The sequence below is a fragment of the Camelus ferus genome, chromosome 9 (assembly GCF_009834535.1).
Source record: "Camelus ferus isolate YT-003-E chromosome 9, BCGSAC_Cfer_1.0, whole genome shotgun sequence".
NCBI lineage: Eukaryota > Metazoa > Chordata > Mammalia > Artiodactyla > Camelidae > Camelus > Camelus ferus.
In genome coordinates this window covers 54527493-54554083 of record NC_045704.1, presented here as the reverse complement: position 1 = coordinate 54554083, position 26591 = coordinate 54527493, and the positions used below count along the sequence as shown (strand labels likewise).

The window sequence follows — 26591 nt, the reverse complement described above, 5'->3', positions numbered from 1 at the left end:
GCTTCTCTGAGGCCAGCGCTTCCCCCATTGCAAACAGCTGAACCCAGCCTGCCCGGCCTGGCTTTCAACTTTATTGCTTTTGCAAATATGGTCCTGGGTCCTATTTCCCACATGCCTGCAGCCAAGTCCGGCCAGCCTTCTGGAGGCATGGCCCACTCCAGGGCCAGAGACCAGGACATGGAGGAAGCTGTCCTCTCCCACTTCCCAGAAAAGCAGTTGGGGGCTGGTGGGGGAGGGTCTGGGAAAGGAGCAGGCACCATCAGGATGGACTAAACTGAGGAGCGACTTTCAGGAACTGAGGGAGCCCAGGTCCTGGGTGCTGGGACCAAGCGGCCAAGGAGCCCATCTTGATAAAATGTGCCAATGGAATGCCTGTTGATGTCAGTCTCCCCTCTGGAATGGACTGGCAGCTCCACAAGGAAAGGGACTTCATCACCCCCAGTGTCTGGAGGGAAACAAAGAGCAAGGTTGGAAGGAGGGGGCCTGGTTCCTCCTAGTAGGGCTGGTCCATCATGGTCAGCAACACAATGGCTTCCCAAAGATGCCCACATCCTAATCCCCAGAACCTGTGAACGTGTGACCTGACCTGGTGAAAAGGACTTTGCAGATATGATTGCGTTAGGAGCCTTGAAGTGGGGAGACGGTCCTGGGGTATCCAGGTGGCCCCATGTCATCCCAGCGTCCTTATAAGAGAGAGGCAGTGGAGGAGATGGGACGACAGAAGCAGAGGTCGGAGTAATGCCACCACGAGCTGAGGGATGTGGGCAGGCTGTAGAAACTGGAGAAGGAAAGGGAACAGATTCTCCCCTGGGGCCTCCAGAAGGAATGCAGCCCTGTTGACACCTTGATTTTAGCCTGGGGGACCCATTTTGGACTTCTGACTTCCAGAACTATAAGATGACAAATTTATGTGGTCACAGAGTTTATGGGAATTTGTCACAGCAGCCAAAGGAAAGTAACACACCCATGTAGGACACTACTGGGACCTCCAGCCAGCGACGATCAGCCCCACTGATCCCACAGCCACGATGTGCAGACAGTACTAACGGCCACCGAGTCCTGTTTCCTCCTACTTCTGGGTATGTAAAGGATGAAGATTCCTGCTCCCTGCAGCCAAGCCATGGCTACATGACAGGTTCTGGCAGAACATGTGAGAGAAGGGACATGAGTCACTTCTAAGGCCAAACAACTCAGCAGTGCTGAGCGCCTCAGTGTTCCTGGCCCCTGAGAACCCTGGTGTGGAGGGGACACATCACCAGATGGAGGAACCTCCACCAGCCTGGCCCCTCCTCGTGCAGAGCAGGGTCCCTGCTGATGCTCCATGGACATGTCAACTGAGCCAGAAGAAACTCTTAAGCCCCTGGGATTGGGGAGTCTTGTTACGAAGCACAATCTTGCCCATCCTGATGAAGCATGTGGGAGCCCAACTACGTAAGCAGCAGCTGTCACCCCCATGCATGTGTCCACTCAAGGGCTCTCAGCCACCTTTGGAAACCTTGCCACAGACCCTTGCAATGTCCCCAGGGTCCGCTCGACAACTTCCACCTGGGACAGGGGAAATCCGCCTTAGTCATCAAAGATCACGAAGCGAAATCACTTCTTCCAGACTGTGTGGAGGGAAAGGGGAAGACGGAGCAGCTTCCCGTGCGTCCCACGCGTGTCCCACATGTGCCTTTGAGGTGCATACCCGCCAGCCACCCACCGACACGCCCACTGCGGCTCAGTCCTTGTGCCTCCTTCCTCGGGACCCATAAATGTCTTCCTGTTTCTCTGTTTCTCTACCAGGCCCTCTGCCATGTCTGTGGCTGGGATTCTAGGAAGTCAGTGGATATTTTCAGAGCTTTATTGTCCCATTTGTCACTTGCTAATTAGCTCGGAGTGACTAATCAGAAAACAGTGGCGAGGCAGAGAAAACACTCCCATTTTTTTGGTGTTTGGTTGCCCGTAGTTACTGAGAACCTTGGAGCTGGGGTGGGAGGGTGTACAAAATGGGGGTGGGATTTTCTTTGTCCTCCCCTGGGCAGACGTGGAGAACCTTGGAGGCTGTCATCAGGGAAAAAGCGGCAGCTTCACATAAAAATGACAGTGTTGTGGTCACCAGTGGGCAAAGCCAGGGTCTCTGGAGCCCCTGACCTCAGCCTTTCAGTAATTTCTACCTCTGAGCAGACGAGCCACGAAAGCACAAATAGCCCCACTGAGTTCTGACCTCTCCTAGCACCGGAGGCCATGTGACTGGGCCACGCCAGGTGGGAAGACACGAGCCTACACGGTCCTGCTGGTGCCGAGGGTCCAGAGCAGGCTGGGGGTGGGGGGAGGGGAACAAGCGTCCCGGCCTCCTCAAAGCTAGGGGACTAGCCTGTACCAGCTGCCCTCTCCCAGCCAGGCTCCTGGCCACATGCACACCTGTCACACAAGGTCCCCATCTCACCTCCTCCCCGAGGTTGCCATCTTTATTCTCCCATTTCACAGACCCGATCACTGAGGCCCAGAAAGTGTGCATGACTAGCCCCAGGTCACACAACGAGTAACTGGGTGTCAAATCCAAGTCTCTGTGTCCACATGTGTGTGAGAACAAGAGGACGGAGGACTGACGGGCATGTGCCGGGTGCCCGGCGTGCATCGTCTCCAGCCTACAATACATCACACACAAGCGTGCAACACGTCTGTATGTGCACGTGCGTGCACAGATTTAAACACACACAGGCACAAAGACGTGTACACACTTGTGAATGCACACAAATGTGCACACATGCATACGCACATACAATGGTCACACAGGCACAGATTCACATGTGCATGCACACACAAGCACTCGCATATGGACACACACGGTTTCTCAACACGCAGGGGAGGAGGACAGACAGCATCCTGTGCCCTGCTCTCAAGCCACCAGGTTTAGCAAAGGCCAGGCCTTGCCGCCTCTGACCCTCGGGCAATTTCATCACTGATGGTGAAAGACACCAGATAAACAAAGAGGACTCAGGCCTGCATCTCAGGGCCATTTCCTCAACACCCTGCCAAACACAGACACACACACAGACACAGACACACCCCCCCCCACAAAACCCAGCCCTGAAAGACCCCCATGTGGGACAGTTTTCCAGGGGGCACGCAGCAGACCAGGGCTGGCAGGGAAAAGAGGGTGGAATCCGCCTGAGAATTTCCCAAGGCCCTCAGCACTGCTCTTGACCTCGTGGGTAATAAAAGTCCGATGAAGAAAGAGCAGATGAAACAAATGGCCCCATGTTTGCAAGGCTGGCATTTTCCAGGGTAAAGTTCTGACTCTCAAATGAGTTACCAGCTCAGCCAGGTTAATCATTGCCCATGAAGTACAAATGGCGCCCTGGTCCCTCAGGCTGGTCCCCCCCCCCACCAGTGCTACTGCAGGTCAAGCAAGTCAGGAACCAGGTGGAGGGGTTAGGGAGTCCGCCCTCCCAGCCCTGCATTTCCAGCTCCAAGGGTCTGGTTTATTGATTTGAATAAGCCAGTGACCAATCAACCCAAGAATCCTCGTCACTGATCACCTACTATGCACCCAGCCTTGGGCTATGCCATTGAGGCCAACAGTAAAATAGAGTTAACAGCTGAGCACTGAGGCCCATGTGGACAGACAACCTGGGTTCAAATCCCAGGGCTGACAGTTCAGCTCTGATACCAGCCGGTTCTTAATCTGTGAAGTGGGTTGCTATGAGAATGTATGGGACAGCGTGTGTGAAATTGGGGTTTTCAATCATGGGCATTTGACCACGTCTGGAGACATTTTGGGTTGTCACATTTGGGAACGGGTACTACTGGCACCTCGTGGATCTAGGCCAGGGATGCTGTGAAACCTCCCGTGCACAGGACGGTCCCTGCACAGAGAGCGATCCGGCCTCATGTGTCCAGTGCCGGGTGCGAAGGATGTAATACAATGCCTGGCCCCATGTAAGTCCTTGATGAACTTGAGCTGCGATTACTATCTCAGAATTGTCCCAGGGGCCCTACAGCATGACATTATTGTCGCCATGATGCAGAGAAGGAAGCTGGGCTAGGAGAGGCTGAGACTTACTCTGATGACAAAAGAGCAGACATGAATGGGCCGTAGGCTCCACCTGCATTCCTGTCCCCCACAGCTCTTGGCGTTGGGGCACAAGCCGGCCCCGGGCCTGGGGCCCCACTGCCCATGAAAATGTCACCCCACCCTCACTGCCCCAGAATCGCATGTCAGCCTCTCTGCTGCACACCCCTTCCTATGGCTCCGCAAAGGGAAGAGGGGTCATTTCTGGAACTGTGTTCTTGGGCGCCGGAATGGACGAACACTGCATCTGGACCTTGCAGACAGCTCAGAGCAGACATTCCTTCCTCCTCCTCCCCCTTCTCCCCGTCTCCCACCTGCTGCCCCACCTTTTGCCTGAGAGGGGCCAGGTTTGGCTCGGCTGCCCAGCTCCCGTGTACCCACATCTCAGCACCTATCACCCTGTATTGTGACGGAATGCGTGCTGGTCTTCATCCAACACCATGAGGGCAGGAACTCCAGGAGCAGAGAGCCTTGCCAAGTGCCCCCCACCCCCGACAGCCCTGTGTCCGGAGCAACACTGCACTTCCAATAGAACTTCCCACAGTGGTGGAAACAATCTGTTTCTGCCCTGTCTAGTGTGGGAGCCAGTACCCCCACGTGGCTGAGGAGCATGTGAAATGTGGCTTGTGCACCTGGAGAATTGAATTTTTCTTTCTGTTTAATTTTAATTCAATGTGAATAGCCACACGTGGCTTGTGGCTACCATATTGGAAGCGCAGGACTCCAACAACGCCTGGCGCATGGTAGGTGCCCAGCACCCGCTGTTCAGTGAATGAATGAATGGTGTTCATTATTCTCCTTTATTGCCCTACATTCCGACTGTCTGATGGCACTCCTCTTCAGTGGGCTGAGAGCACCCTGAGGGCAGGATACAGCTAGGTCCTGCTCGGCCCTATATTTGCAATGTTTTACATGGTTCCTGGGACCTCAATAAATACTCGTTGAAGGAAAGATCTGCAACTCAGTCCCTCTTTCCCTTCCCCACCAAGCAGAAGGAAAACTGTGATGAAAAGGAAGGCAGTCCCACTGGGCTGGTTTCTGAATGTCTTTCCAGCCCATTTCCTCCTTCTCACTAAAGTGACCGTCTGCCCCCTGCATCCTGGTATATCACCTGTGAGCTTTGACTGCCAGCGAGCGAGCATCCTTTCTTGCATGCCCTTCCGTCTCCCCTTGATGCCATAGAAGAAGCAGGGCAAGTCTGTTTGCTCTAGACTCAGAGGAAAGGATGAGGACTCCTCTCTCCCAAAGGCTGCTGTTCCCTGACTCCCTGCTCAGGCAGCAGGGGGCCCCAGGAAGTTTCAAGAAACATTATAACTCATAAGAATAAGGATGGATGTGAGATTCTATTATAAGTCAAATGCCTTTCATCTCTGACTGTTGGCTGTGATGCTCTCCGACGCTGTTATTCATGGCGAGCATTGTCTGTGTTTCCTACTTCCTTCCAATGTAGGTCACGGTGGATTCTCCATGCGTTCACTAGGTATGCCTCCAGGGAGGGGGGGTGGCACTGCTTGAAGCAAATTTAGGAATTCTCTTAAGGGCACGTAGGGACCCTGTGCTCTCTTGTTCAGCTGACACCCAGACTTGCAACTGCGTGTGGAAATCCTATGCAAAGATCCTGGGGCATATGGGAGGCGGGGCAGGCAGGCAAGGTGGTTTCTGTGCCCAAGAAAATTGGGCAGGTGGACTTCGAAAGCCATCATCACATGGAAACGATGCCAAGGAAGGGTCAGTGTCCAGAATAAAAGCGGAAGAGTCAAGTGGTAACTGGCCCTCCTTTGTGGTGAGTGTCTTACTAACTGTGTGACCTGGAGCAAGTCTCTTCTCTTCTATGAGCCTCACATTTCCAGCTGTAAACGGGGGACAATGCCAGAACCTGCCTCACGGAATGGTATGGATCGAATGCATTCTCAGAAGCAGAGTGCTGAGCACGGGGCCCAGCACAGAAGCAGCATTCAGTAAATGTATGTCATCATTGATGCGGACGTGTCGGCCAGACTCTCTAACCATACAACATAAGCACCGTACTACAGAACCTAAGCTTCTGCTCCTCCGTTCTGAGCAGCACTGTGCGTGGACACCTGCCAGGCACCGCGCTAGGTGTTGGCCCCACAGAGATGGGTCAGACTCTGCACCTGTTCTCAGGTAGCGGGACATTTGCTGGGATGATGGACACGCTGAATCCAACAGCGTGGTGCATGTGACAAGCGGATCTCACGAGGATAAAACTGGCCAAGGGGCCCAGTGGAGGAAGGACTGGGTCTGGGCAGGCCTGGGAAGTTTCACACCCATATGAACTGGGCCCGGAAAGAGGAAAGAAAGGGGATCCCTGGCCGTGGGCCTGGCATCTTCAAAGATCTAGAAGTGCACAAGATCATGGGCTCTTTGGGCAACAGCAAAAGGTTGTTTGTGGCCGGGGCAGAGGGTGCTTGGTAAGGAACTGGCAGGAGATGAAAATGAAAAGATTGAGTTTGGGCCAAATTCAGCCTCCTCTGCCAGGAAAACAAGGAGCTGGACTTTGTCCTGCGGATGACAGAAGGGTTTTAAGTACCACTCATAGTTACTCAACTCAGGGGACTGGGAGCAGGCCCCACCCCCCGACACACGCAGACACATAATACTCCACACACATACACCCCCTCCACACACACACACACACACACACACACACACAGGCCTGGCTCCTCGCACTGGACCCAGGGCAGAAATAGGAGCCCCTAGGCTCCAAGATTTTGCAAAGAAGATGTGTTCAGAGAACCATGGAGAGGCCTGGGAGGCCAGTTTCAGGCTGTTTGGAGGAGGAAGTGTTTATAAACAAGAGGTTTCCTGCACACACACACACACGTGCACATGCACATGTATACACATGTGTACCCCTTGAGGACAGAACAGCTCTCATGGGTAATTCTTTCAACATGATGCCTTTGCAGGTCAAACTGACCACACGTAGCACCAGAGACTTTACACCAAAAAATCTAGTATTTTTCACTTTTACAATTTCTAGCCTGGTCCTCATTAAAAATAAAACAACAAAAAACTTCCTCTCCTACCCATCACCCACATTTAAAAGAAAAGTGTGGAACTGTCTCCACGAATTCAGAGCCACGGTGCATGAGATGAAGCAATCAGTGGACCCCACAAAGGATGGAATAACGTGGGGAGGGGCACTTCACTCTGTTGACCCCACAATTGGTCTTTCCTTTCCTCTTTCTCCTGAGCGACAGACTGTTCTCAAAGGAGAATGGTTACCTCGAGGAGGCTTATTCACAATGAAGATTTCTTGTGGCAGGTGGGTGCAAATAAAAGTATGCGCGAGGTCCTTAAAATAGTTGCATTCTCCTTAGTAGGATAAACCTCTTTCCCTGCAACGTGGTTCACACCAGCAGTTAGCTCAGGAAAGCCTTTTGTTTAGAGAAACAGTAGAAGTTGAAATGGAAGGGACTTCAGGGGTCACAGATGGACTAGAAGGAGTCAGTGTTTAAAAAAATGAATTCAAAGTTAGTTTTTTCCTGGGGAGGAGAGACTACCCGAGCCACACAAGGATTTACCTTTGTCCCAGAGGCTGACACTCCACCTTTGCTCAGCCTGATAGAGAAGCCAGGCGTTCCTCTCAGACAGCAGCTTGTTTTATCCTTGCTGTAACTCAAGATGGGGAAACGGAGGCAGTAAAGTGACTTGCCCTAGGTCACAGAGCGAAAGCCAGGATTTGAACCCAGACCATCCGGCTCTAAGTGTCAGACTCCTATCCCAGGATCCTGACCTCCCTCTCCACACATTCAACTCTACTGCTCTGCTGGGACAAGGCAGGGCCACATGCACACTTAGCAGGGCCCAGGAGGACAGTGGCAGAGTCCTGAGTGGCTCTGAACTTTGATGTGGGGATGGCTGGCCAACGCAATGTCTTAGCAATAAGCGGCAACCTATGGGGGTCGATGTGCTTTTTCCAAATGATCTTCTGGGACCAACAAGAAGGACTCTCTGGCTGTTGTGTGGCCTTGGCTGTGATGGGGTGGGGGCATCATTAGGCTCAGCGCAAGGAGGGCCACGGAGCTTGGCCACAAGTGCCACTCTGTGCCATCTCAGGAGCCATACTGTCTTCAGATTCCCCAAACCTGACCCAGCCCCCCTATCAGATGGGTACACTGAGGCACAGAGAAGTGAAGCAACTTTTCCAAAGCTACACAGCAAGCACTAGGCAGAACCTGGCATGTCATATAGGTCCCATGATACCTCTGCCCTTCCCACCTCACTGATTTCAAGTCAGTGGAGGTCAGAAGGATGCTCTTTGGAATGGACCCCTGAACTTCCCTTTCACTAGGCCTAGGACAGAAAATCCACAACCCCGCCAAAGAGCCAGGTCAAAAGTCAACTGATGCATTCTGCCCCGTTGTAAAATGTTCCTCCTCTCTGCTCTGGCAGGTTGGGTTGGTGTTATGGACTGAATGTTTGTGTCCCCAAAACTCCTAAACCCCATTGTGGTCTTGGGAAGTGGGACCTTTGGGAGGTAACTGGGCTTAGATGAGGTCACAAGGGTGGGACCCCCATGATGGGATTAGTGTCCTTATGTGAAGAGGAAGAGACCAGAGCTTACTTTCTCAGCGTGTGAGGACATGTGGAGGAGGTGACCATCTGCACACCAGGAAGAGGGCTCTCACAGGAGCTGAGCATGCTGGCCCCCCGACTGCAGACTTCCAGCCTCCAGACTGTGAGATATAAACGCCTGCTGAGAAGGCCCCTCGGTCTATGTGGTATTTTGCCATGGTGGCCTGAGCTGACTGAGACAGATGGAGAATCTTACCCTCAGACTAAGGCCCAGAAAACCACGCTCATCCACTCCACGCTCCCAAATACAGAGTAATTTTACCTGCTTCTCAAGACCAGAACCCCAAGCTGGGAAACTCCCATGCCCAGTGCCTCACAGGGCCCCGGGCATCCAGGTGGGGCTCAGAAACACTTGCTGAACAAACAGATCTAAGCCCTGTTTGGGCATCTGCAGTTACTGCCTGGCCCCCAACGTGACCCCCATTCACAGGTGAAAGCCTATCTCTGCCTTCACGGAGCTCCCGGCCCAGAAGACAGCAACTTTAGAATCAGCCAGCACCAGCCTCCTTGAAGATGAAGAATGAGACACCCGGAAGTTTCGCATCGCAGCTTCTATCTCCTCACAGCCAACACGTGCACAGGAATCTCAGGTAAGGCTGTCTGCTTCTGCGCTGTGTTTAAGTGAGAAACAACCTTCACATCCATTGACGGGGTGGGGTGGGGGGAGGAAAGACCGTTTTATGGAATCTGATGTAGCAACCGAACAGAACGAGGAAGGTCTACAACTCTCAGAACCAGTGGTTGGGTGATGAACCCCAAATAAGCCAATTAAAGGAGGGAATCATAAAATGGAATAGACATTTTATTTTTATTGGAGATAAACGAAGTGGATGTTTGTTCTCCGTCTTCCGCGGCAGGGACACAGTCCTGTCCTTGAAGACGGCCCCACCCCAGAAGTCTCCACCGTCTTTCTCATGTAAACCTCAAGCAACATGCAATGGACAATTTGCAATTGATTCGTGTTTCTCTAAAGACCTTCACAGGCCATCTGGTTACTATAGCTTTTCTTCGCTCCTTTAAGATTCTCTCACCCACAACAGCTATTGTTTCACTCGCCTGAGACGTTCTTAAGCATTCCATTTGGTTTTCATAAAAACAACCAGTCTCTCTTCACACTCGTATTTCATAAGTTTATGTGATCTTCAAGTAAATTGTGTAATTACAGTAACAACTACAACCAGTATAATCAGGTTTGGGAACAAACACACCGGTTCTTGGAAACACACAACACAACACAACACAACTCACCAGGAGACAAGCACAGGGGTTTCCTGGAGCAACCTAGTGGCCCGTGCATCAGCTATCATGACTTGCAGAGGGAGTGGACAGGCGGGTGTCGTTTTCCCAGCCAATCTGTTAAATAAGTCTTCTGCCATTTAAAGTGAGAGGTGTGAGTCCAGTCAGCACAATGTACATGGCTCTTCTGAACTTAATGGACACATCCCCAAAAAGTCTCAGTAAGAAAAAAGGCATATTGCAGAAAGTTACATACACTCTGATTCCTTTTATGTTTATATACCTTCTGTAGAACCATCTGTTTAAATGTAAATATACAGAAAAAAGACTAGAAGGATGGGATGTGGGGAAGGAACGAGATTGGGGAAGAGGAAGAGGAAGTACACTCTTCTGTAAGGCATTGTCTTTTGCAAGAAGAATATATGTATAGATAAAGTATATAATTAATTTCTATTTTTTTAATCAACAAGATTTAACAGAAGAGTACAGCACATGAAACAAATAAACCCAGATCCGTATGCAGCTTAAAAAAATTAAAACGACACTCAGAATAAGAAACATTTTACTGGCTTCAAAGAAATAGCTGTCTGGCTCTGAGCCAGGGAGAGCAGGTTAATGGTGTGGGCAAAGGCAACCATGGGTCTTCAATGGGCAGGACCTAAGAACAGTCGGCAGATTCATCAAACCAGCACGTTCTGATCAGAAATAAGGTGCCACACGACCAACTGCTCTCGGCCCCTGATTTTGTTCCTCTCTTTAGCTGGATGTGCAGTACAAGGAGCAGCAAGCACTCCAAGGGAGCTTTCAAGTTGGCTGAGATGATTCTGCAAATTAGACAACTCCTTTCAGTCTCATTCACTGCAAACGTGTTTCCATCACTCATTCCCCTGTGATCTGTGGGTCCTGTGTACACGTGAGGCCAGGTGCTCGGAGCTGGAGACTGGCTGTGAACTTGGAGACAGTGTCCCACCCAGCACATAGAAACACAAAACCAGTGGACACACTATTTCACGTGAATTGTGTTTGTGCTATAAAGCCCATAAAGAGGATTACCTATCCTATCCCGGGGCGGGGGGGGGGGGGAGGGAAGGGCGTCACAGAGGACCACAGAGGGTCCCCTGTGGAGATGGCATCGGAGCTGAGAACTGGAGGGGAATCAGGAGGGAGGGAGTGACGATGGGGGAGAGGATCAGTCTTTGCAAAGAGGGCAGCGTGCACCCAGGTGGTTGGAAGGTTGGTCTGGCTGAGCAAAGGAAATGGACTCCTTGGTTGGAGCCGGGGAAGTGACCTCCCTGGTGTGTGAAGAGGCGGAGACAGGTAGGTCTGGATGGAATCAAACCCGGCCGTGAGAACTACAAAGGTTTCCTAAACGCTCTGGGGAAGCCACTGCAGTATTCTTCAGCAGAAGAGGAGCATTTCATCACATGCGTGCCTTCCACGCCCAGCTGAAAACACTGATTTTGCAGCCTGTGCTTCCAAATGGCCCTTGTTTCCTTCCATCACTGTGGGCCTCACAAATGTGTGTCAGGCCCCCCAGAACAGTGAGACCCCCTTGCAGCTGTCCCTGCCTGTCACCATCAACCCCCCAAGGACGCCTGGGTAAAGCCTCTCACCATTCTGCTTGAAGCCTCAGACTGCTGGGCTTACGGAAACATTCCCAACGTGTTTTTCTGTGCAATTGAGACGCCTGCTTGGAAGATCCCCGGCTGCAAGATTTTCTTTCTCCCAAGTGGCTACACCCAACTGTTTTGCTGCAAGGTTCTGCGTCACAAAAGGGATATCCCCGGCTAATGTGACATTCAAGTGAACTGGAGAATCTAGGCTGCCTGAATCCACGGTAATCATGTCCCATCAGTGTGTGTTCTTCCTCTGCATTATCTAATCGAATTTCCTGTGTGTAGAAATATAAATACTGTGGTTCTGCCCCATGATGAACTTGTAAACAGACTGATTATATCAGCTTTTAATAGATCAAAGTTTCCAAATAGAGATGGATGCTATTACTTTTATTTTAATTTAAAATGAACACAATTTTCCCTGGATATGGATAAAATGAATGATCTCAGAAGGAATCAACTTGCCTGTGGAAAAAAAAATGTGATAATCATATTACTGTCTGGGATCCTAACACAGTCTTAGTTGGAGATGTCACACGCTACTTCCGCCTTTTTCTATTTTCTTGGAACGAGGCTGTTCTACCACGCTTTTTTGTGCACACGGAGCCTCACTGTGACTTGGCTTAAATGGCAAGGGATGGATCACCACCCCGAAATTACTGAAACCAAGAAAAATCCACAGGATCAAGACCAGACCAAGAAAATCTTATAAAACAGTAATCAAATCAACTTCCTTCCAAAACCAGGCTCTTCTTAAATTGCAGTTATCAACTTACTCCGCTTATGAAGTAAGAATATGGAGAGACATGCCAGCCTCCAGCAAATCCACTGAACAGACTCCAGCCACACTCACTAATGATGATGAAACTGGTTTTGACCGTGTTTCCACTTGGTTCCAGCAACCCCTCGTAGGCAGACAGGGAGCCTTTTCTCAGCGTTTAAGCTACTTGGGCTCCTGGAAGCAGGAAACCCCATCAGTGACTCCCTCCCTGAGTGTCTTTACTCCGTGAGTTCCGTGGGCAGGCCACAGAGTGCGGTGGTTACAAGTGAGGTTCTGAGAACCAGCCGGCCCCAATCCCACCTCTCCTCCTTGTGGACACTGGACCTGAGGCAAGTCATCTCCACTGAGCCTCAGTTCTCTCATCTGAAAATGGGCACACAGGAGGACCTACCTCACAAGGCTGTGGCAGGGATGCAGTGAAAAGTATAATGTGCTTAGTACAGGGTCCGGCACAGGGCAAGCTCGGGGCAAATGTCAATTATTATTGTTACTCACATTTGAGGATGGCTAATTCTTAGTTTACTCAAATAGGTTACAGTATTTGTTTATTAAACCGGATCACAGCTATAACGCATCGACCATGTTTTCAATGATGTTTTCACGGTAGTGCCTATGCTGAGTTATGTGAAATCTCTGTAATAGCTTTAATTTAAGACTATTTTAAAATTAAATGAACAAAAGAAACATTAATGTTGGATGACTACAGAGGAAGCCAGTTTAATGGGAAATTAAGACAGCATCATTAAAAAGCAACCACTCTGAATAAAATAACCATTTTTTAAAAAAAGTTGTTACTGTAACTGTTTAATCCAGAATGCCTGGTCTCTTCTCCTTGATTCACCCGACTCTTCTGCCCTCCAGACCCTGCACCCAGGGTTTTGCTACTTCCTCCGCAAATCCTCACTCATTCCTTTGGTTGATCTTTGCCCTGTGCTCCCCTAGGCATCTCTCACCAACCCAGTGTCTTGCTGTCACTTAGAATACCACAGGTCACTTCACTAATCAACAGGGCTGCTCCTGGAACACCCGCATCTAATTCCTCTGCTGAATGTTCACAGAACTTCCGATCTGGCCATTTGTATCCAACTTTAATTCTCGGGATCCCCCAAACGCCAGGCCAACCTGTACTTCTATGCACCCCATGAAAGGCAGCAAGGTGGAGCAGATGGGGCCGACCCGAGTGTGCACCCCAGGTCTGCCCCCGACTGGCTCTGAGGTCTCCAGCAAGTTGCTTGTATAAGTCACAAAAAACATCACGTATGCGCAAGTCACCAGATAAGATCATACAAGCTGAATGCATGTATCTGAAGCTCAGAGATGAGCAAGACTCCCAGGGAGGCTAAAGAAAGTCAGGAGAGCAGTTACCCCTGGGGTTGAGGACACGGGGAGGACTGGTCACACATGTGTACTTTGTTGGCAAAAATTCACTGAGCTGTACAGTATCTGTGCACATTTCTGGATGTATATTTCAGTAACATTTCCCTCCCCACCCCTGAAAAAATAAGCAGTGACAATCTGTGCCTCAGTTTCACCATCTGTAAAACAGAAGGTAGAGGGGAGGCAATCACACCTACTGCAGAGGTCTCTGCTCGTGCTGTCTTGCCCTCAGCTTCCTGCCCTAAATTCTATTCACCTCCAAAGGTCGTGAACCAGGTGCCCTTCCTGAGGTCTGAGACAAACTATCAAGTTCTGAAGATTGGCTGCACAACAATTTTAAGCACATTTAGCGCCACTGAACTGTACACTTAAAAACAGTTAAGACAATAAATTTTGTGTTGTGTCTATTTTACCACAATTGGGGGAAAAAAAGATGAACTATAAGGGAATATTCTAGTCCTTAAGATCAATTTCTAATGTCCCAGAGTTAATGACTGGTAAGAAAAGCACCTAGTTGTACCCTGGGGCTTATCTTTTTCAAAACTCTTGCCTTAAGGCATGGAAAAATGAATGGATGGCAACAGCTGTTAAAAGAGAAAAGAGGATACAAATTTTTATGTATTTGGAAAAATATGTTGAAACATGCAGGGATTTAGACAAAGAGTAGGAAAAATCACCACAAATAACAGCATTTATTGTCCTGCATTGCGGAAATTCTGATGATTTTCTTTTCTATTTTTCTACACTTTGAATATGTTACGTTCATATTTCTTAATCATAAATCTAAATGAAAATAAGTAACTTTTGTCTATGCTTCATAGCCTAGCTCCTCCCCTTGGTCTTTTTAGCCCAGTTTTATTTTCTGTCTCTGTAGATGCCTGTATCTGAGACACCACTGCCCTTCTTTTCACAGAAATAGATGTCAGTCCTTTTTTCTGCTGAGCTTAAATCCAGCTCCAGAATCCTTCTCAACACCCCCAGTACCCCCAGGCAATCCCACCCAAGGAACACACACACACCATCCCTAATTACACTTGCTCTTCCCTCCCTTTTCCTCTGTTTGCTTCCCGGAGTTCATCCTCAGCCCCTAGTGCACATGCAGGATGGGGGTTGGGGGGGGGCTTGGATGTACCCTTGTTCCCACGTCTCATTCCTAAGCAGAGGTGACAAGAGATTCAACAACCACGTTTGTGATTATCCACCTCTCAGGAAACACCATCACCCCTCTCCCTTCAGCTGAAAGCTCACTCTTGACTTAGTTCCAAATCAAGTAACCACCAAGCATAGGTTCCTACAGAGCTGGACAAAAGACAGCTTCCATCCCGTTAGCACGAACTCGACCTGGGGCACCTCCCCACATTCAAGAGTCCAGGCACTCAGAGAGGACGCACCTCTGCCCATGGGCGGGAGGCAAGAAAGTGATTTCAGCAACAAGGATGGGGAGCTCTTCAAAGTGCCTGTGGTTGTCGCCCTCCAAACCAGCTATCAGCTTTCACAGAAACTAGTCTCTCCTATGTGTAATGTTAAAGTGACTGACATTTAACCTTATTTCAAATTTTTACAGGAACTTAGTCTTTCCTCTGGCTGATTATGGCTGCTTTACAGGCCTTGGAGTGGGGATGCTCTGAGCCCCTGCCCACGAGCTTATCCTGTACAGGGACCCCATTGACCCAGGAGTGCGCACCACACTGCAGAAAAGAGGTCCCTCGTTTCTGAGGCTCTCTGGGCCCTCGGGTGGCACGACTCTGGGGAAGATCTAGGTTGACCTGGAGTCCTTGCAGCTCACAGGAGTGTTTGAGTGTATAACTCCTCGTCACTGTAATAGCTTGTCAACCTATTTAGAGTGTGGGGCCATCTCAATAATTTATTGGCTGGAGGGGGAGGTGAACAACAGAGTCAAATATTTGCCACTGGGAATACCCTGAAAATTCAAGGATGTATGACTACAGTGTATTTACTAGGAATTCTGCTCAGAGGTGAAAGGTATGAAGTGAGAATGTAGCTTACATAAAGCCAAGAACATCAATGGAAATAATAATACTTGTACTACTATTAACAGATTAAGGGCTTTTATGTGCCAGACAACATGATACTACGAAATTCACATTTCTGATCCCATTCTTGCTAATAATTTTATGTTGCAGATAACTCATGGCTAGCTCTCCTTAGGGGAGACAGAACTTACTATGGCCGTGGGAAAAAAAAAAAAACTCAGTGATATGCCATGAGCAAAAGTGATAATAATATAAGAGGCTCTGGGAGGCATCATGAGACAAGACCTACAAGAAGGTTAAATACAATAGAAATAACATGCATATGTGATTTAGAGACCCCATCTAGCTGTGTGACTTTGAGGAAGTTACTTGACCTCTCTGTGCCTCAGGTTCTTCATCTTGAAAATGAAGGCGTTTAACTTTACAATAACCAAAACAGCATGGTGATGGTGCGAGGACAGTAAACCAGTAGTAACCAACAGAAAGCCTGACTTTAGCACATATTAAAAAATTTTAGTATTTGGTATAGTGATATTTTAAATCAGTGAAGAAGGGAACATTATTCAGTGAATAATACTAGGCAATTAGTCAACTATTTGGAGGGAAAGAACAGCATTCTGCCCTGTCACACATCTTATACCAATAATTAATCCAGATTAATTTTACAGTTATATCTAAAAAAAATGGGGAATGTCTGCTCAACCCTGAAATTTGGAAGACCTTTTTAAACCACTAAGACATTTCATTAAGGAACCACTAATTAAGACACCCAGATCTGACCAAAGAAAAATGTACAACTTTTATATATTAATAAATACCCCACGTGAAATAAGCCAGACAAAAAATAAGTGGGAACGGGTAACAATCACTACATATGTATTTGAAAAAAGATTAATAATTGTTCATATTACAAATTAAACCCTTCTTAACTACATTTATAATGTATGCTGTTGTTAATTTTTTTAGTTCTTATTTTTTATAAAAGTGGAGTCTATTACAATGTTAGTTTCCAGCATATAGCAAAGTGATTCAGTTATACATACACATATACATATACATATATTTTTCAGATTCTTTTCCATTACAGCTCATTACAAGAAACTGAATATAGTTACCTGTGCTATACAGTAGGTACTTGTTTATCTGTTTTATATATAGTGATGTGTAAACTACTTTCTTAAAAAGGCATATACCCCAATTAAAAATAAAACACATAAGGAATGTAAACAATGCACAAAATACTGTTTACAACAGCCAACATGGAAGCAACCTACCTAAATGTCCATCTACAGATGACTGGATAAAGAAGATGTGGTATATATACAGTGGAACACTCCTCAGCCATAAAAAAGAATGAAATAATGCCATTTGCAGCAACATGGATGGACCTAGAAATTATCATACTAAGTGAAGTAAGTCAGACAGAGAAAGACAAATATCATATAATATCACATAAATGTAGAATCTAAAAAAAAAATGATACAAATCAACTTATTTACAAAATGGAAAGAGATTCACAGACAGAGAAAACAAACTTATGGTTACCAAAGGGGAAATGAGGGGAAAGGATAAATTAGGAGTTTGGGATAAGCAGATACAAACTACTATATATAAAATAGATCAACAACAAGGTTCTACTGCACAGCACAGGGAACTATATTCAATATCTTGTAATAACCTATAATGAAAAATATGAAGACTATATATATAACTGAATCACTATGCTATACATTAGAAACTAATACAACATTGTAAGTCAACTATACTTCAATAAAAAATAAACTAAACAACGCACAAAAGAAATGCAAATAGTTAACAACCCCACATAAAGCGAGAGGAGTGAATGAGGTTTAAGGTAACAAGTCCTTACAGAGAGTGCCATGCGAGGTTCACGCTCCTTGAGAGGGTTCAGAGTTCACTACAGTCAGGCATGTGTGGCCTTGCTTGTGTGGCCAAAAGGGTACATTCCTGAAAGTCCTGGCCACGAGACACAGCTGACCGCAGGCTGCCCGGGACGTGCCCAAGTGCAGGAACCCTGACAGAGACAAGCACCCTAGCCCCAGCCTGCGGGAGACACACAGGCCCATGTAGAGGGGAAACAGAGTTGTAAGCGGGGCTTCACGGGGACCCTCCCCTGCCCTGCCAGGAACCAAACAGCAGCAAACAGAAAATATTCATCTTCAAGATCTTTCTTCCCCATCTGGCTGACCAGAGGATGCCCCAGATGCTCAAGGGTGATGAGCAGGGGGAGAACGGGAAAGGGTCTACCTGCCTTCAGACTAGCACTTCCCTGCTGTCCTGCACTGGCTCAGCCCCTGCTCATACTCTGGGGAAACTTCATATGCAGCGCCTTGATTTTAAAGATGAAGCACATACTGATCATGTAAACAACAGAAGCTATCACTTACTGAGTTTCTATCACTTCGTGAATGCCTACTACATACTCAGTAGGCAGACTTCACTCTAATGAGCAAAGCGAGGCTCTGCGAAGTTAAATGGATTCATTCATTCACTCCTTCATTCACTCAAAAGGTATTTATTGAGCACTGACAAGCACCAGGCCTTGTTCTAAGTGCTGGGGATATAGCCGTCGGGGGAGAGAAGACAAAAATTCTGCCTTTCTAGCAGGAGGAGACAGTAAACAAAATAAATACAAATGCCTAGTCTGTTAGATTATGCTAAGTGCTAAGGAAAAAAACGAAAGGCAGAGAACGAGAAGTAAGATAAAATACTACGGGGGATGTCAACATTTTAGATGGGATAGCCAAGGAAGCTTGATTCGATGACTACTAAGCAAAGATCAAAAAGAAGTGAGGGAGTGGGTGGTGTGGATATTTGAGCAAAGACTCAGGCAGAGGGACCAGTGAGGGCAAAAGCCTCTGGGGGCATCACCAGCCGTATGCCAGGAGGCAGCCCAGGTTAGTCCCAGTGGAAGTGAGGAGGTAAGCTCCCACTAGGCCACAGTGCCTTTGCTGACAGCCTGGAGGCTTCATGGGGTGCCCAAGGTCACACGGTTAATCATTGAGAGACCAGCCAGACATCGCTGGTGCTATAGGACAAGGGCACGGAGCCCCACACTGGATGCCCTGCCTCTGTCCTCCTTCGGGGGCTGGTGGAGAAAGGGCCTGGGTCCTGCTGACCCACCTCCCACCCACCTCGCGGCCTCGGGTCCCAGAGCTTCATCTCCTGTTTCCTCTGGCCCCAGGGAAGCTTCTCCTGACTCAGCCACAAGCCAAGGACCCTCCTGCAACCTGCAGGACTGAGCCGAGCACAGCCAGCCCCAGCCCCAGCCCCTGGGGGAGTGCAGGGCTATTTGTGGATTTAAAAGGTACTTGGAGAGACTGAGAGTAAAGCCCAGCGATTTATCTGCTGGGCTCAACTTACTGGCCTGGCAGGAGAGGTCATTTAGGACATTTTTCAAAATGAGTGATGGTCAACATTCTTGAAGATGGTTATCTATATGCAATAGCCTGCACAAGCACACACATGCATGTGTACACACCACACAGCCTTCTACCATCGGCACATCTAAATGTGAACACCCTACATCTCTTTTTCTCTGCCATCTCATTATGAAGTTGTCTGCACTTAGCAGGAAGCCAGGCAGAAGAGAATCTTGAATCCGGAGACTGCAGTTTGGAAGCCAGCACACACGCAGAAGCAGCCTGATCTTGGCTCCTAATTGCCTTAGCCATCCTCCGCCTCAGTCTCCTCACCTGTAAAATGGAGCTCACCAGATTACTGCAAAAATGACAATGAAAGGAAAGCACCCAACTCGGCGCCTGACAGACGAAATGGAAGATATCAAATCACAATCTGGTTTTGGAACTATGTGCAGAGCAATCGTTTCATTTTAGAGGACAAACCAGACCCACGTAAGCAAATTTATGAGCCATTTCTAAATACAAATGGCAACAGAGGTGAGATAATCAACAACTAGCCCCAACTAGTAATTTGCAACAGAAATGAATGTTTCTTAGTCAATAATCTTTTTTTTTTTTTTTTTCCTTTCCTGGCTATGGCGTGGTTTGAATCAGCCAGTCTGGGAAAAAGCCATGACATGGTTTGACCTCTAGAGATCGGTTAACTTGGAAGGAGAGGGAATGAGTCTTGAACTCCATGAACCCGGTTCTCCAAGCAAAGGTTGTACAGTGAACCTGGGCTTGATTTTATCTGCAAAGGCCCTACCTCCAAACAAGGTCACATTCCCAGGCACTGCAGGTTAAGACTTGAACGTATCTTTTTTGGGGACACAAATTCAACCCACGACAGCAACCATCCCGGGCAGAGCACGCTAACATTAGCCAGTGGCTAATGGCCCAAGTTCAGCAGTATAAGGGACGTGAGTAGCAAGTGGATAAATGTACTGGGTACCAGACTCAGCTTTTCCAGTTATTAACCTTGGGATGTTAGGATAACATTTGTCATGCAGGGGCTGTAACACTAAATCAGGTAACATACGGAAAGGAGAGCACGGGGCCTGCACGCAATCCCACCTAGTGATGATGCCACCACAGGTAGTGACTGGAGGAGGTGCCCGGTTCCATCACTGGGTGACGGTTCCATCTCCCGGTGATACAGACATCTTGGAGGTAGCAGTCACACAGGCCCCAGCTCAGGGAGAGCCGTGGGAGGGGGGCGGGCTGGGAGAGGCTCCGCTCAGCTTCTCAGGAGGGGAGGGAGACTTTTGTGAGCAGGAGGCAGGAGATTCAAGAGGATTGTCAGGAGTGTCAGCAGCAGAGGGTGCTGGGTGAGTCACTGAGTCAGACAGCCTGCACCGATCCCACAAAAGAGGAATACTCCCACCTAGAGAAAGCTGTTTGACTTTAGAAAAGTGCAGGTTACAGTGATACTCGCTAAACACCCCACCCTCCTGCTCGGCAGAGAGTGAGCAATGGGAAATCTACCAAGGTCCCCGAGGCATCCGCCCCCGCCGCTGGGATTTCTGCCCCCAGAGTGGGGCGCTCTTCACCTTGTATTCACCTGGGATGTTATCAGAACCGCAGAGAAAGAAGGTTCAAACGTTACAGCACATGGGTCTCGGGTCAGAATGGGTCGGAATCAGTGCGTCTCCTTGATGGTAAATGAGATTAGTTTTCCCCTGGCCTTTACTACAACAACAATTTATCTTCCAAGAGCATGATTTCAGCTGCTTAACTGGAAGAGGGGCTCTCTAAGAAGGTTTTCAAGTAACAGTGATGGTCTTACCATCCTGGTCAAAAAGCCCCACCTCCCGCCCTCCTTAACCCAGATCCTTGTACAAAGGTTTTCAGATGATCCCACACTTCACTTCCCACAGTTGGTGCAACAAGTGACTATAACTCAGTGGCTTAAAACAACACAGATTTATTCTCTTACAGTTCTGGAGGTCAGAAGTCCAAAATAGGTCTCACTGAGCCAAAACCAAGATGTCAGCAGAGCTGCCTTCCTTCCGGAGGCTCTAGGGGAGACTGTCTCCTGGCCTTTTCCAGCTTCTAGCCCGCCTTCCTTGTCCTGTGGCCCCTTCCTCCATCTTCAAAGCTGGCAGTAGCATCACTCTCATCTCTGCTCTGTTCTCATGACCTCCATCTCTTACCCAGTCTCTTCTGCAACCCCCAGCCCTTCTCTTCCTGTGACTACATGGAACCCACCTGGAAAACCCAGGATAATTTCTCCGTCTCAAGATCCTGAACTCAATCACATCTCAGAGTCCCTTTTGCCATGTCAGGTCACAGAGTCACAGGTTCTGAGGGTTAGGACATGGACACCTTTGGGGGCCATTAATCTATCCTACCTACTGCCCGATATAAAAGCTGTCCCAGTTTCACAGCTCACACTCCTTGGAAGGCTGTCAGGCCCCACCTAATCTGCTGACCCCTCCAGAGCCATTTCTCCCACCTGACCCCACCCTCCACCCACACTTGATGGCTTGAGGTTCACTCAGTGCCCCAGGCACTGCTCACCTCTGTCTCCTTCCATCAAGGAAACCAGGTGTCCACTCTCCCCCATTATCTCCCCTCACTGGGCCCATCCTGAGACATTGTTAAGAGGCAGCTTCAACATCATGACCTCCCGGAAGGTACTCCTGGTCCTCCTAACCTGGCCTGGAAACCTTGCTTTTCCCCCGCCATACACATTGCACAGTACTATGAACATCTGTTTACTCCTCTGTCTCCCCCAATAGCAGGTATTGGGAGGACATCAAAGGTGAGGACCACAGTTCATTCATCTGTGTCGAGCCCAAGGCCTGCCTTGCAATGGGCACTCAGTAAGTGCTGGGTGGATGCATGGATGTATGAATGGAAGGGCAGACTAACGAAAGGGAAGGAGAGGGGAAGGGAGGGAGAACGTAGGAGTGCTTGGCATAGAAGTACGTGCTCAATAAATATTTGTTGAGTGAAGGAAGGAGTGGGGGAGAGAGGGAGGGAAAGGGTATGAATGAGGGCCACGATCTATGTTGGGAGAACTCAGCTAAGCAGTGGCCAACATAAGGAAGAAGCTCAAAACTTGGGCATCATTGGTGCTAAGTCAGAGACAGAAGCCCTAGTGAGCAGGTAGCTGTGACCAGGATTCCAGGAACACATGCACGATCAACTAGAATTAACAAAAAGTTAGTGAACTCTTCTAATTTCCCCCACTCTCTGGGAACTGGCAGGACGTGTCAGGACTTCCTCTGGGCCAGAATCAGCTCTGAGCCCCACCTCCACACCATTCAGGAGCACAGCCTCTAGATGCTCCAGCCTCACTCAGGACCCCAGTCTCCACCTTCACCCAGCCTTTTAAACTTTATCCAGGACTCGCCAGTGCTTGGGGGTGGGGGGTGGGAGCAGGGTCGCAGGATGTAGGGTCAGCCTGGGAGCTGTCTAGAGTGAAGGGGTGTATCTTCACTTCCAGGCCAGGCAAGTACCAGTTTCAACCATTTACACCATTTTTCATGAAGTTGTTGCATGAGTGTGAATGATATTCTTCCAAATTTTTATTATGTGATTTTTTCAAGCATAAAGGAAAGCTGAATACTGCTTATACAACCACCGAAATAGCTAAAATTTCAAAGACTGACAATAACAAATATTGGCATGGATGGGAAGCAACTGGAAATTTCATACACTGTTCCTGGGGGGTGTGAGCTGGTACAACCACTTTGGAAAACTGTTTGGCATCATTTATGAAAGTCAAATTGATGCATATCCTGTGACTACCAACTCCTTCGCAACTCTAAGCCAACAGAATTTCACACACATATCCCTAAGAAATGTATGCAAGTGTTCCTAAGAATGGATACAATCTGAATGCCCACCATCTGTAGGATGGTATAGTTTTCAGATAAAATGTTATCCAGCAACAAAAATGAATAATCTTCAGCAATACACAAAAATGGATGGATCTCACAAATGTAAAACTGAGCCAAAGTAGGCCAGACATGAAAGATTATGCACAGTGTGATCTGCTTTCTTTAAAGCTGAAACCCAAGGAAAGCTAAACTATAGCCAGTGGTCAGGAAAGTTAACTCTGAGGAGTAACAAGAGGGTGGCGATTGAAAGGGGCCCAAGGGTGGCTTCTGGGGTGCAAGCACTATTCTAACTGATGGCCTGAGTCCATGAGATGTGATCGTTCATCAATCCGTTCATTTTGGCTGTGTACCTCTGTAAATAAGTCGTATGTCAAAAAAAAAAAAAAAAAAAAAAAAAGAACACTGAAAGGCTCTTAGAGTGGGTACTCATACATTCGCCAGATTTTACAAAGAATATCTCACCGTTGTTGCTTTATCAGCTCTCTGGCCATTCTTTTAACCCTCCATCAGGCCTTAGTATTAGTATTATTATTGATGATGATAAACATTATTTTGACATGCAGGCTGGGGAGACAAAGTTTCTCAAACAACTTAGCCTGGCCTTCCCCACCATGGCTCTTCGCCAAGACAGGGCCGCCTGCAAACCCACCTCTCCCCCGCCACCTTGCTCCCCAGCGCCACCCCCACCAAATCCCACTTTGGGCAGGTGAGCTGGAGAAGAGAGACGTTGTGAAGTGAGCGAAAACCAAGGAAACACACTCCTCTTTGGGTTCAGACCCATCTGGCCACTCTGTCTGAACTGCACCGTCGCCCTGCGGGCTGCATCCTCCAGAGAAGCCAGACCTGAGGAGGCAGGGCACCTGTCCCTGTGCTCACTCCCGGGAGCCCAGACGGACTCAAAACACATCCAGAGCCATCCCAGAAACAGAAGATTCCTGTAACTATGAAGTGAAATTTCTCTTCTCAGTTGTGCAGGGTGAGGAGAGGGCCCAGGACTCCTGACCACTCCTCCTTGGAAGCAACAATGCAAACTGTCTCTGGGGAGCTGATCCTCCCAGGAAGAGGGAGCCTGCGTGAAACTCGTGAAACTCGCGGCTGGCGGGGTGGGGGGCTGGGGTGGGGGGACGCCTCAGGCTTCCTAGCTCTTTTTGTGTCTTGGAGCAGTTGACTGGTGGATCCTGACCCCTTCTTAGAGTAATCTTTGTGAATATACAAAATGAATTCATAGGACTGCAAGGGAACCCGATCATACCGAAATACTGTTGTCGAAATACTTCTTAAAATTTGTGATAGAGCAAAAGATAACTTTTTTAATGAGTTAAATAACAAGATCCAGCCGTAGGTCTGGAAACTACTATAGCTTTGGGGTAGTGACAAGGGTAATAATATTCCAAGATCCCTACAGTGACTGGATCGGGACGTGAGAACACCTGCAGCACTGCCTGCAGCCATCCTTGAAGGGCCCCGCCACGTGTCAGTTACAGGTTAGTGACCATCAAGGTTGTCATTTTTTTCATATCCAAGTTCACAGATACCATGAATTCTATCTATGGGCCTGAGGATGAGAACTCCTGGAAGTTAGGAGCTTTCTTTTTTGCTCCCTTTTTTTCACTCCTGATGATAAAATGCTCCCTACACCTACATATATACATATACATATATATATGCAAAAGAACTGACAGTCGGAAGGAGGGGCCCAAACAGATGCCTGTACCAACATGCACAGCTACTGCCATTAGCTAAAAGGTGCAAACAACCCAAATGTCCAGACGGATGAACGGATGAACAGAATGCGATGCATAGACACACACACACACACACACACACACACACACACACACACACACACACACGAGTATTATTCAGCCTTAGGAAATTCTGACTCATGTTATAACATGGATGAAACTTGAGGACATTACACCAAGTGAAATATGCCCGAAACAAAAATTCAAATATTGTTTGATTCCACTTAAGTGAGGGACATAGAGGAGTCAGATTCGTAGAGACAGAGAGTAGAAGATGGTTACGTGGGACCTGGGGGTAGTGAGAATGTGAAGTTAGGGTTTCCTGGGGACAGAGTTTCAGTCTGGGAAGATGAAAAAGTTCTAAAGGTGGATAGATGGTGGTGATAGTCACCCGACAATGTGAATGTACTTCATGCCACTGAACTGTACCCTTAAAGATGGCTAAAATGGTAAACTTTGTTATGTAGATTTGACTACAATAAAAAGAAGTTAACAAATAAATTAAAACACTCTCTGCAGAACATGGAAGGCTCTGTTAAAAGGAGGAACAGCCTCCCTCGTGGCTGGGGCTGGGCCACCACACAGAGCTGGGCTTGCAAGCGGCTGTGCCACCACAGGCAGGTCACTCCACCTCTCTGGTCTCCATTTCCAGCCCTGTAAGAAAGGGCCATGGTCACAAGGGCCGCGGCTGCGCACTGGGCACTGGTGCCATGCCGGGCCCGGACGTGGCCTTGCCGTCTTGCCCTGTGAGCTTACAGACCACTGACTTACCTCGCCCAAGGTCACTGGCTAGGACTAGCAGGCCGGGCTGGCAGAGTAGCCCCAGGGCCAGCCCCGTGGTTATCTGCCTGCTGCTTGTTTACTGTCCCTCCGCCAAGCACAGGCTCCCGCACGACAGACACTGTCTCTGTCTCATCTGCCCCACTGTCCCCAGTGCCCGTGCACAGGAGGCCCAATAAGTACCTGCCGGGCGACTGGGAAAATTGAGTCTGTCTGACCCCAAAGCTGGCTTCCCTCTTAAGCAAAGGACAGTGGCATTTACAGGGCATGGGCCCTGGGTCTCCGTGAGGATGTGGTGATACCCCGGCACGTTGCAAGTCCGTGTTCTCCCCAGAGAACACAAGTGGGGCCGGAGGGAGTCACAGTCAGAGGGACAGAAGAATACCTCTGCCTCCCGGTGGACACCCACACGCCATCACACGCGCACCTGGCCAAAACACCGATGACTCAGAAACCTGCCAGCGGTGTGTGTGAGGGGTTTGCTTTTGGTTCAGGGGCCCTGACGCTGGGAGGGAGCCGAGGGATGAGGTCAGCCTTGCAGCCACGCTCCCTGGGTGAGGAAGCTGCGCCCAAGAAAAGTTCAGGGTTACCTGGTGTGACTCAGCACAGGGGAACTCGGGGTGCTCAGCTGAGCAGTGCAGGCGCCCAAGGCTGCCTATGCAATTCCGCTGCTGGGGCCTCCAAACAGGGCTGAGGGTGGTCCGGGAAATGGGCCCAACACTCTCCAAAAAAAAAGTGACGTCATCATGTTTCCTTTTCATACGGCACTCTAGGCCACAACGCTCCTGGGGGTAGGGGAGTTGGCAGTGACCTAAATTAGGCAAACAGGGCTGGGCTGGGTGACTCTGGACCCTGGGTTTGTCAGCTGCTTGGCCTGAAGACCAGACAGACTTGAGGAGCCGTGAGGGATGCCCTGCCTTTGGAGTCCCACCAACATGGGGGCGGGTGGGCTGGTTACAAAACCCACCTTGCAGCCGAGTGACCATGGGCTCCAGGTCTTCCTCTATAAGACGGGGTGAATCTGCACAAGAGGGCAAACACAGGGAGGGTGTGCAGCAGTGAAAAGAAACCAACTAGACCCATAGGACTCAACAAGATGGAGACCCCAGACATGGGAGCAAACTGGGCAAGGG

At 48.8% G+C, this 26591-nt stretch overlaps 1 protein-coding gene across 1 annotated transcript in view; it reads right to left on the bottom strand.

The window, feature by feature from the left end:
* CMIP (c-Maf inducing protein) overlaps positions 1–26591 on the bottom strand; it is a 222913-nt gene that overhangs the window by 129588 nt on the left and 66734 nt on the right. The gene's annotated exons all lie outside the window — the stretch shown is intronic.